Source organism: Symphalangus syndactylus, chromosome 23 (assembly GCF_028878055.3).
Source record: "Symphalangus syndactylus isolate Jambi chromosome 23, NHGRI_mSymSyn1-v2.1_pri, whole genome shotgun sequence".
Classification (NCBI taxonomy): domain Eukaryota; kingdom Metazoa; phylum Chordata; class Mammalia; order Primates; family Hylobatidae; genus Symphalangus; species Symphalangus syndactylus.
Window position 1 is genome coordinate 36,957,624 of NC_072445.2, and position 12,256 is coordinate 36,969,879.

General features: G+C 43.7%; 1 pseudogene; it reads right to left on the reverse strand.

Annotated features, from left to right (window-relative positions):
• Positions 1 to 622: 622 nt before the first annotated feature.
• Positions 623 to 1,536, reverse strand: LOC129473137 (V-type proton ATPase subunit F-like; annotated as a pseudogene).
• Positions 1,537 to 12,256: the final 10,720 nt, after the last annotated feature.

Below are 12,256 nucleotides of genomic sequence, written 5' to 3' on the forward strand. Positions count from 1 at the left end.
CGATTCTCCTGCTCAGCCTCCTGAGTAGCTGGGATTACAGGCACCTGCCACCATGCGTGGCTAATTTTTGTATTTTTAGTAGAGATGGGGTTTCACTATGTTGGCCAGGCTGATCTCGAACTCCTGACCTCAAATGATCCGCCTACCTCAGCCTCCCAAAGTGCTAGGATTACAGGCGTGAGCCACCACGCCTGGCCTAAGTCTCATGTTAACTATAGAAGGCAGCTATTAGGAAACAAGACTTAAAAGGAGTAATTAATTTATCTGATGTCACGTGACTGGTAGGTGACAGGGCAGGATTTGAACTCAAGTCTGTTGGACTTCAAGGGCCCTTTTGTTGCCCCAGTGCTGAGCTGCATACATAATCTGCAGAAATAGCACTACATCAACTTTTTGTTTTTGTTTTTTTTGGAGAGAAGCAAGAATATTATTAATATTATACTTTAATTTTACATCAACAATGACACTGTGTAACCAGTAGCACAAGGAAGTGGTAGTGGAGAGAGAAGATGGTCTGGCTTCCTGTTCCTTAACTAGCCTTGACTTTAACAGCAGAGCCCAAGCAACCTAGGAGCACCTCACCTAGCCTCTTAATGAAGTGGGAAGAGGTGGGAATTGGAAGTCAGAGGCTCAGAACTTAAAGAAGGTTGATGGCAAGCCTGGGGAGAGGCCTGGAAATGAGGGAGGGGCTTTGGGCTGTGAGGAATCCCCTAGCGTAGGTCTTTGGCAGAGAACATGCCCCTGGCCCTGCCCAGGATGGATTCCTTGGCAGTGTCATATGGGTGCTCCTTGGAGGGGATCTCCAGGCTGACTGGAATGGGGCACTGGTGGGTATCCAAGGCGTGCCGCACCATCTCTGTAATGTACTGGTTGATGAGGATGATGCCAATGTCGTCCCATTTAGAAACTGCCGGAAAGTGTCTTTGATCTCACTGATGGTTGTATGCTTCTCCACCACCAGGAAATTGGGGTGGTAGTTCTTGTTAAGCTCCCCTGTGCCGCCCCGCAGGAAAACAGTCACCATGTCCTGGTCTCCGAACTGTCTTTTTAGATGAGGAGTTGAGAACTGGAATGTACTTTTGTGTACATGAAAGTTATAGAGCTTGGCCGGGCACAGTGACTCACGCCTGTATTCCCAGCACTTTGGGAGGCCGAGGCGGGCAGATCACCTGAGGTCAGGAGTTTGAGACCAGCCTGTCCAACATGGTAAAACCCCGTCTCTACTAAAAATATAAAAATTATCTGGGCGTGGTGGTGCATGCCTGTAGTCTCAGCTACTTGGGAGGCTGAGGCAGGAGAATCACTTGAACCCAGGAGGTGGAGGTTGCAATGAGCCCAGATTGTGCCACTGCACTCCAGCCTGGGTGACAGAGCGACAGCCAATCTAAAAAAAAAAAAAAAGTTATAGAGCTCAACTAACAGTCTGGCTCTATGTTAATATGGGAGAGGTTGGGAGTGAGTGGGAGGTGTAGACAAAACAAGGTTGGCTGTCAGTTGATAATATTGAAGCTGGGTGACGCATACATGGGAGTGCATATACTATTCTATTCACTTTTTTGTTTGTTTCTTTGAGACAGGGCCTTGTTCTGTTCACCTGGACTGTAGAGCAGTGGTGTGATCACAGCTTGCTGCAGCATCAAATTCCCAGGTTCAAGCGATCCTCCCATCTCAGCCTCCTGAGTGGCTGGAACTACAGCTGCACACCACCACACCCAGCTAATTTTTTTTTCCTGTAAAGTTCTATTGAGTTAGTAAATTTTCCTTTTTCTTTTTTGTACAGATGAGGTTTCACCATGTTGCCCAAGCCAATCTTGAACTTCTGGCCTCAAGCAATCCGCCTGTCTTGGCCGCTCAAAGTGCTGGGATTACAGGCATAAGCCATTGCACCCAGCCTACTTTTTTTTATTTTAAATAGAGTTTCTCTCTGTGCTCAGGCTGGAGTGCAATAGCATGATCATACCTCACTGAAACTTTGAACTCCCAGGCTCAAATCGTCCCCCCGCATCAGCCTCCTGAGTACCTAGGATTACAGACATGTACCACCACAACTGGGTAATTTTTTAATTTTTTTTTTTTTTGGTAGAGAAAGGGTCTTTCAGCCAGGTGCGGTGGTTCACGCCTGTAATCCCAGCACTTTTGGAGACCGAGGCAGGTGGATCACCTGTGGTCAGGAGTTTGAGACCAGCCTGGCCAACATGGTGAAACTCCACTTCTACTAAAAATACAAAAATCAGCTGGATGTGGTGGTGCACACCTGTAATCCCAGCTACTTGGGAGGCTGAGGCAGGAGAACCACTTGAACCCCGGAGGCGAAGGTTGCAATGAGCCCAGATTGCGCCACTGTACTCCAGCCTGGGAAACAAGTGCTAAACTCTGTCTCAAAATAAATAAATAAATAAATAAATATTTCCATAATAAAAAGCGAAAAAATTTCCATAATAAAATAAAATTTCCATAATAAAATAAATAAATAAATAAATAAAATTTCCATAATAAAAAGGGAAAATATATTTTTAAAATATATATTTTTAAAATATAATTTTTTAAAAGGTCTGGCATCATGTTTAATTTTTTTTTTTTTTTTTTTGAGACGGACTCTCGCTCTGTCGCCCAGGCTGGAGTGCAGTGGCGCCATCTCAGCTCACTGCAAGCTCCGCCTCCCGGGTTCATGCCATTCTCCTGCCTCAGCCTCTCCAAGTAGCTGGGACTACAGGCGCCCACCACCACGCCCGGCTAATTTTTTGTGTTTTTAGTAGAGACGGGGTTTCACCGTGGTCTCGATCTCCTGACCTCGTGATCTGCCCGCCTCGGCCTCCCAAAGTGCTGGGATTACAAGCGTGAGCCACCTTGCCCGGCCTTAATTATATATTTGCAGATTTAGGTATTGAATGAATTTGGGTCTCTGATGTGAAAATCGAAACTTAGTAATACAACATATTTATAAAACACTTTATAGTTGGCAAAGTATTTCCAGACTTTATCTCACAACTACTCTCAGAGGTAGATGGAGAGTACCTCTGAGATTATAATACTCCATTTCAGAGAAAAGAAAAGAGAAGTTCAAAGCAGTAGATCTGGGACTTTAACCCAATTTTTAAACATGGAATTCAGTGATCTGCTCCTTTTATTCAAAACGGTTACAGCCCTATGCTTTTTCTGATTACAAAAATAAGCCTGGGAAACAGTGAGAACGTATCTCTACTTAAAAACAAACAAAAAATGTGGCTAGGCATGGTGGTCTGCCCCTGTAGTCCTAGCTACTCATGGGGTTGAGATGGGAGGATCTCTTGAGCCCAAGTGTTTGAGGTTACACTGAGCCGTGATCATGCCACTGCACTCCGGCCTGGGTGACGGAATGAGACCCTGTCTCTAAAATAATAATATATGTATATAATTTTAAAACAATTTAAACAAATTACAAAGAAGAAAAATGTGACCTCACCACACAGAGATAGTATTGTTAACATTTTGTATATTATTCTTCAAAATTTTGTTTTTAATTTTTTTTTTTTCTAGATGGAGTCTCTCTGTTGCCCATGCAATTCTTCTGCCTCAGCCTCCCAAGTAGCTGGGAATACAGGTGCACACCCCCACGCCGAGCTAAGTTTTGTTTTGGACAGAGTCTTGCACTGTTGCCAGGCTGGAGTGCAGTGGCACAATCTCGGCTCAATGCAACCTCTGCCTCCTGGGTTCAAGCGATTCTCCTGCCTTCGCTTCCCAAGTAGCGGGGACTACAGGCACAGGCCACCATGCCCAGCTAATTTTTTTTATTTTTAGTAGAGACAGGGTTTCACCATGTTGGCCAGGATGGTCTCTATCTCTCGTCCTCATGATCTGCCTGCCTTGGCCTCCCAAAGTGCTGGGATTACAGGTGTGAGCCACCATGCCCGGCCTGTTTTAAATTTCTTTTTACAAAAATAAACATATGACATAGTTTTGTAATCTTCTTTGTCTCTTGAACAATTGTAGTTTAAACATGTGCCCATGTCAATAAATTCAGATCTGCACTTATTATATGGTACTCTTGTAACTAATTTAACTGATCTCCTTTTGTTAAGCATTTAGATGGTTTCCAATTTTTCAAAATTATGAACAATAGCAAAGTAAACTTTCTTGTATCTTGGCTCATTCATTATTTCCTTAGGATTCATGACTGGGAGTGGAAAATCTGGGTCACAGCGTTTAGAAGAATTTTGCTACATAATGCCACCAATCTCAGAAATTTATGGATTTATATTCTCAACCATCCAGTTGGGTTTTTTTCCCCACCAATTGATAGTTGCTTTTATTGAGACAAACGGAATTCAAACACACCAGTGAAAATATAGAGTTTAATTTGCTGACTTGTAATCAAGTTGAACCGTTGAGCAAACCATTAATAAACAATTAACTGTGTTTGCCTAAAGTAATGATCTTCTGCTGGGCTCAGTGGTTTATGCCTGTAATCCCAGCACTTTGGGAAGCTGAGGCAGGAGGATCGCTTGAGCTCAGGAGTTCAAAACTAGCCTGGACAACAAAGTGAGACCTTGTCTCTACCAAAAATCAAAAAATTAGCCGGACATGGTAGCACGCACCTGTGGTTCCAGCTACTTGAGTCCAGGAGGTGGAGGCTGCAGTGAGCTGAGATCATGCTTGCACCTCAGCCTGGGCGACAGAGTAAAAGCTTGTTTCAAAAAAAAAAAAAGAAAGAAAGAAAGAAAAGAGAAGAAAAGAAGTGGTAATGACCTTCAAGCTTTAAGGTACATTAGAATCACATGGTGATTCCTGGGCTCTATTTCAGACACACTGACTTATACTGTAGGGGTCTGGGACCCAAGAATGTGCTTTTTTTTTTTTTTTCGAGACAGAGCCTTGCTCTGTTACTCAGGCTGGAGTGTAGTGGCACACTCTCGGCTCACTGCAACCTTTGCCTCCCAGGTTCAAATGATTCTCGTGCCTCAGCCTCCCAAGTAGCTGGGATTACAGGTGCCCGCAACCGTGGCTCATTATTTTAATTTTAATTTTTAGTAGAGACGGGTTTTCAACCATATTAGCCAGGCTGGTCTCGAGCTCCTGGTCTCAAATGATCCACCCACCTCGGCCTCCCAAAGTGCTGGGATTATAGGCATGAGCCATTGTGTCCGGCCAAGAATGAGTTTATTTATTTATTTATTTATTTTTGAGACGGAGTTTCACTCTTGCTGCCCAGGCTGGAGTGCAGTGGTGCGATCTCAGTTCACTGCAAGCTCCGACTCCTGGGTTCACGCTATTCCCCTTCCTCAGCCTCCTGAGTAGCTGGTACTACAGGTGCCCGCCACCACACCTGAGTAATTTTTTTTTTGTATTTTTAGTAGAGACGGCTTTCACCATGTTAGCTAGGACAGTCTTGATCTCCTGACCTCGTGATCCGCCCACCTCAGCCTCCCAAAGTACTGGGATTACAGATGTGAGCCACCACGCCCGGCCAAGAATGGGCATTTTTAACAAGACCCACCTGCTCCCAAGTGACTGTGATTTAGGGAATTCGACTCTTGAGATACTAGCTTAAGGATACACACAAGGATAGGTCAATAGTGTGCTGATTATGGACCTGTTTAGCTTTTGGCCACATGAGGTCTGCTGAGAGAAAGGAAATATTCACTTATTCTCTCTAGTCTTGGCCTCTTCCACCTCATTCTGTCTCTGTCTCTCTGACACACAGACACACACAGAGACACACACACAGACGCACACACACACACTCTTTTGTGGAGGAAATGAGCATTTTACTTTTGGGGATGCCTTTACAGCAGGCTGCTATTGTCAGTTACAAAGAGTTGCTTTCTAGCGATTCCTGTTTAGGGCTTTCTGTTTTGTTCTGATTTGCTTTCTTTTTCAAGCAGGCATCTTCGATGTTCCTAACCAGTTAAGCACCTGACAGTCACTTGATTTTTCCTTTTCTGTAGAAACTCACTTTAAATCATCCCAGAAGTTCTGCAGTGTGAGATTCGAGGAGATTGGAGGCAAATGAGCCCAGTGAAATTCTACGGGGCCTCTGAGAGGAGGCCCCTGGGTTGTCATCGCTTGTTAGCATGGTCCTTCAAAATTCAAACTGGCTTTCCAGGCATTTTCCTTTCCAGGATAGCTCCCCTTTGCCTAGCTTTAGGAAACAGCTTTTAATTTTCTCCTTGAAGGTCTATTTTTGACACAAAGGCTTCATTTTTCATAGAACCCTGCAGCTTTTCTATGTTTGGAGGCCTGGCAAAGGTGTCAGACATGTGACCCTCCTAGGCAGGTCTGCCCTTGAAAAATGTATGCTAAGGGGAGGGCTGAGGCCTTCCTTGCTCCCTGAGGCCTTGCCCCTACCCAGATGCCTGCCTGGGCCCACTGCCGAGGGCCCCAGCCAACTGTCACATGTCCAGCCAGAGCAGCACTACCCACGCATGTAGAGCCGACCTGTGTTTCATCTTTCCAGCGTCAAGTTCATGCAGACAGTTTATTTTTCTGATAAGTGACTTCTATTACTGGGAAAGGACCAGATGACTGCCATTTATCCTTTAAAAAAAAAAAATATATATATATATATAAAATTATTCATTCACAGACATTTTCCATTTATGCCAAATGTTTATCTCTACCACATGCAGTATACTTCATGTTAACAGAACCAAAGGGCCAGGTAAAAAACAACTTTGTTGAAATATAATTTACATACAACAATGTTCACCCATTTAAAGTGTACAGTTTGGCAGGGCGTGGTGGCTCATGCCTGTAATCCCAGCACTTTGTGAGGCCGAGGTGGGTGGATCACTTGAAGTCAGGAATTCTAGACCAGCCTGGCCAACATGGCAAAATCCCATCTGTACTAAAAATACAAAAATTAGCCAGGCGTGGTGGTGTGCACCTGTAATCCCAGCTACTTGGGAGGCTGAGCCTGGACAGTCGCTTCAACCTGGGAGGTGGAGGTTGCAGTGAGCCAAGATTGCACCACTGCACTCCAGCCTGGGTGACAGAAGGAGACTCTGTCTCAAAAAAAAAAAAAAAAAAATGTACAGTTTGATGAGATTTGATAAATGCATATACCCATGTAACTGTTACTACAATTAAGATATAGAACAATTCCATTAACCCAACCCAAAAGATCTACTCATGCCCCTTCCCAGTCAATTCTCTGGGCCCCCTCCAAGCTTCCCTGCACCACAAGGCACCATTGGGGTCACTTCATCACTATAGCTCAGTTTTACCTATTCTTGAACTTCATATAAGTGGAATTACACAGTATATATTCCTTTGTGTCTGGCTTTTTTTGCTCAATATGTTTCTGAAATTCATCCGTGTTGCTGTACCTATCAATAGTTTACTCCTTTCGATTACTGAGTAGTATTCCATCGTACGGGCATATTACAATTTGTTTATCCATTTGCTTGTTGATGAACATTTAGGTTGCTTCCATTACTTGAATACTGCAAATAAAACTGGTATGAATGGGCCAGGCGCGATGGCTCACACCTGTAATCCCAGCACTTTGGGAGGCCAAGGCGGGCAGATCACCTGAGGTCAGGAGTTCAAGACCAGCCTGGCCAACATGGTGAAACCCCATCTCTACTAAAAATGCAAGATTAGCCGGGTGTGGTAGCACATGCCCATAGTTCCAGCTACTTGGGAGGCTGAGGCAGAAGAATTGCTTGAACCCAGGGGGCGGAAGTTGCACTGAGCTGAGATCGCACCACTGCACTCCAGCCTGGACAACAGAGCAAGACTCCATCTCAGAAAAAAAAAAAACCTGCTATGAATGTTCATGTATAAGTATTTGTATGGACATATCCTTTCATTTATTTTGAGTAAATAGATAGGAGCAGAATATCTGGGTTTTACAGTAAGCATAAGCATATGCTTAACTTTTAAAGAAATGGGGCATCAAAGCATGATGTAGACTGATTAAAAAGGAAATAAAAAGAAATGGGACAGTTAAAAACATCTCATTTTTTGTTGTCAATTCTATATTATATGTCAAGAATGTCAACTCCTATTATATGTCAAGAATTGCAGCTTTCTATTCTTGTGGTTCATTTGGAAAGAGAACTGTTTTGAGTCAGAAGTCTGGGCCAGGACCCCTTGACCTCAGGAGTTCAAGACCTGCCTGGGCAACATAGTGAGACCCCATCTTAAAAAAAAAAAAGAGTCAGAAATCTGGGGCTTGGCCCAAGTAGCTTAGTTCTAGACCTGGATTTTGGAAAGAGGGTCATTTAGCTTTTTCAGAGCTTCAATTCCCTAATCTTTAAATTAAGGCTAATAATTTCTTATGACAATCAGAAATTGGAAGTAGTCTCAAACTTCATCAACAGGTCACTGGTCAAGGGAAATGTATCCTTAAATTGGAATACTATACAATTATTAAAAATAATAATGGAGCTGGGTGCAGTGGCTCATGCCTGTAATCCCAGCACTTTGGGAAGCTGAGGCAGGAGGATTGTTTGAGCCTAGGAGTTAAAGACCAGTTTGAGCAACATAGTGAGATCTCATCTCTACAAAAAAATAAAAAATTAGCTGAGCTTGGTGGAGTGTGCCTGTAGTCCCAACTACTCTAGAGGCTGAGGTGGGAGGATGGCTTGAGCCCAGGAGGTCAAGGCTGCAGTGAGCCATGATTGTGCCACTGCACTCCAGCCTGGGTTCCGAGACCCTGTCTCAAAAGCAAAAACCAGAAAATAAACAAACAAAATTAAAATAAATATAAATAATGACATGCATATATATTTACTGATGTGGAAAGCTGTTGTCAGCATACTCTCAGTGAAAAAAAGCAGCCTAGAAAGGCAGAGTATGGGCCGGGCGCGGTGGCTCACGCTTGTAATCCCAGCACTTTAGGAGGCCGAGGCGGGCGGATCACGAGGTCGACAGATCGAGACCACGGTGAAACCCCGTCTCTACTAAAAATACAAAAAAAAAAAATTAGCCGGGCGTGGTGGCGGGCGCCTGTAGTCCCAGCTACTTGGAGAGGCTGAGGCAGGAGAATGGCATGAACCCGGGAGGCGGAGGTTGCAGTGAGCCGAGATTGTGCCACTGCACTCCAGCCTGGGCGACAGAGCAAGACTCCGTCTCAAAAAAAAAAAAAAAAAAAAAAAAAGAAAGGCAGAGTATGATCCCATTTAGTCACATTATACAAATGGAGAAGCAGATGAAAAACATATTTACTCAAATATTAACAGTGGTTATCTCTGAGTAGTGGGATTTAGGGTGATTTTTACTTTCTTTTTTTACAATTTCTATATTGCTTAATTTTAGTTGCAACAAGCATGTATGAGTCTTTCAAAAATAATAAAGCTATTAAAAAATAAGCCAGTGTAATTTGTTTTTCCTGAGAATGAGATAAGAGAATATATGGATATATTGAAGAACTGTAAGGTATTACTAGTGACATGGCCAAAGAAAATAAAACATTGAAAAAATAAGGAAGGCCAGGCATGGCAGCTCAAGCCTATAATCCCAGCACTTTGGGAGGCCTAGGTGGGCGGATCACTTTAGGTCAGGAGTTCGAGACTAGGCTGACCAACATGGAGAAACCCTGCCTCTACTAAAAATACAAAAATTAGCTGGGAGTGGTGGCACACGCCTGTAATACCAGCTACTCAGGAGGCTGAGGCAGCAGAATCACTTGAACCCAGGAGATGGAGGTTGCAGTGGGCCGAGATTGCACCATTGCATTCCAGCCTGGGCAACAAGGGCGAAATTCCATCTCAAAAAAAAAAAAAGAAAAAATAAGGAAAAAAGTAAACTGTCAAGTGTTACATAAATTTAAGGTATTGGCATTTTTTTGTTTTGTTTTGTTTTGTTTTATTTTGTTTTGTTTTATTTTGTTTTTTGAAACAGAGTCTCACTCTGTTGCCCAGGCTGGATAGTAGTAGCACTATCTTGGCTCACCGCAACCGCAACCTCCACCTCCCGGGTTCAAGCGATTCTCCTGCCTCAGCCTCCTGAGTAGCTGGTATTACAGGCGCATGCCACCACTCCCAGCTAATTTTTGTATTTTTAGTGGGGATGGGGTTTCGCCATGTTGGCCAGGCTGGCCTTGGCCTCCCAAAGTGCTGGGATTACAGGCATGAGCCACTGTGCCTGGCCAAGGTATTGGTATTAATATTAGTATTTATTAGCTTAGTCTCCTCTAAAAGGATCTTGAAAATCGACAAAGTAATCCCATAAAAGAAAGTAATGATGGCTCCTTACAAACACAAGTAGGCGAACACAGTGAAGATGTAAAATCCTTAGGATTGAAAGAGGCCGGGTGCAGTGGCTCACGTCTATAATCCCAACACTTTGGGAGGCTGAGGTATGAGGATTGCTTGAGGCCAGGAGTTCAAGGCCAACCTGGCCAACATAGCAAGACTCTGTCTCTAATATAAAAATAATAAAAATTTGAACACGGTATTTAAACTTTTAATTTCTATTTCCTGATCTGCAAATTGGAGTAATAATAATAATGATCTCATTTTGTTGTGAAAATGAAATGAACCAAAGTACTTAATGTGATGGACTCTGACACATTGGAGATTCATTAAATATTTGTTCCCTTTTTTCTCCTTTTCTTTCTTAACTTTACCTGAGATGCAGACAGCAAGATGTACACATTGGAACCCAGTTGGTAAAAAAAGAGTGAAGAGAATGATTATGATAGAATGGGAGAGGCTGTGGGTTTTTGTTTTTGTTTTTTTAACTTGAGGGAGAGATAAGGAGTTCATGTTTACTGGGAGGATGTTTGACTTGGCAAACTAAAGGGGCCAAGAAGAGAAGGGGGAAAAAAAAAAGAAAGGAAGAATGGACTACTTCTGGATGTATCTAGGCCAAGGGACGTGAGATAAAGACAGTCAGGTTTTCGTCTGCATTCTCCCATTCACCACAGTAGGAAAAAAGAGACCCAGGGTCTCAGATGCTTTGTCCAGAAGAAAAAATAGTACAATAGGATGGTGCCTCCCATTTGAGTATCTCTTGAGTAGGGTAGTAGGGTAGAAGAACTGGAAAAATCCCGAATGTGGGGGTCTGGTCCTTTCCCATCATGCTTTGGGAGGATATTGAAAGTGGAGGGCTGCTCTTCAACCTCACCTATTCACTTCCCAGAGAAAATATACCCCCCCAGGTAGAACTTAGATTGCATTTCCTTTTCCTGGAGTGACTTCTAGGTATGTTTTTGTGTTCAGTACAGAAAACATGAAGCAGCAAAAAGAGCCAGGTCTTGACTGGGCACAGTGGCTCACTCCTGCAATCCCAGCACTTTGGGAGGCCGAGGCAGATGGATCACCTGAGGTCAGGAGTTCGAGACCAGCCTGGACAACATAGTGAAACCCTGTCTCTACTAAAAATACAAAAATTAGTCAGGTGTGGTGGCGGGTGCCTGTAATCCCAGCTACTTGGGAGGCTGAGGCAAGAGAGTCGCTTGAACCCGGGAGGCAGAGGTTGCAGTGAACCAAGATCACACCACTGCACTCCAGCCTAGGCAGCAGAGTGAGACTCTGTCTCAAAATAAGTAAATAAGTAAATAAGAACCAGGGTCTTGGAGCGGTTCAAAGCTTCTAAATGACTTTGTCATAATGCATTCCCTTACTAGCCTGTTCCTCAAACTCTGTGGAGAATCATCCAGGCCTCCTGGGTCATCTGGAAGGCATCTCTGGGCACCCCAACCTACCCTTTACTCTTCCTCCCAAGTCCTACAGCCTCGTTGTCTACTTCCCATTTGGCACTTGAACATATGCAGCTTTGCACAGTTGCCTGCCTTTATATAGTTATTTATAGAAATGTATGTCCTTGTCTCTCCCAATGTCATATAAAACTTTAATATTTTACATTTACAAGTGCTTATGCCTACCTCATTTAAACCTCCATTCCTGGGAAACAAACACAGAATGGAAATTTTGGCTTGTGCTAGTCGTAGCCATACATTACATTCCAAACTTTTTTTTTTTTTGAGATGGAGTCTCACTCTGTTTCCAGGCTGGAGTGCAGAGGCACGACCTCGGCTCACTGCAACCTCCAACTCCCTGGTTCAAGCGATTCTGCCTCAGCCTCCTGAGTAGCTGGGATTACAGGCATGTGCCACCGTGCCCAGCTAATTTTTGGATTTTTAGTAGAGACGGGGTTTCACCATGTTGGCGAGGATGGTCTGGATTTCCTGACCTCGTGATCCACCCGCCTTGGCCTCCCACAGTGCTGGGATTACAGGTGTGAGCCACTGTGCCCCGACCAAATTCCAAACATCTTTTTGGTTTTGTTTGACTTATTCTTTTGAAATTTTTACAGCATTCCCTGTATA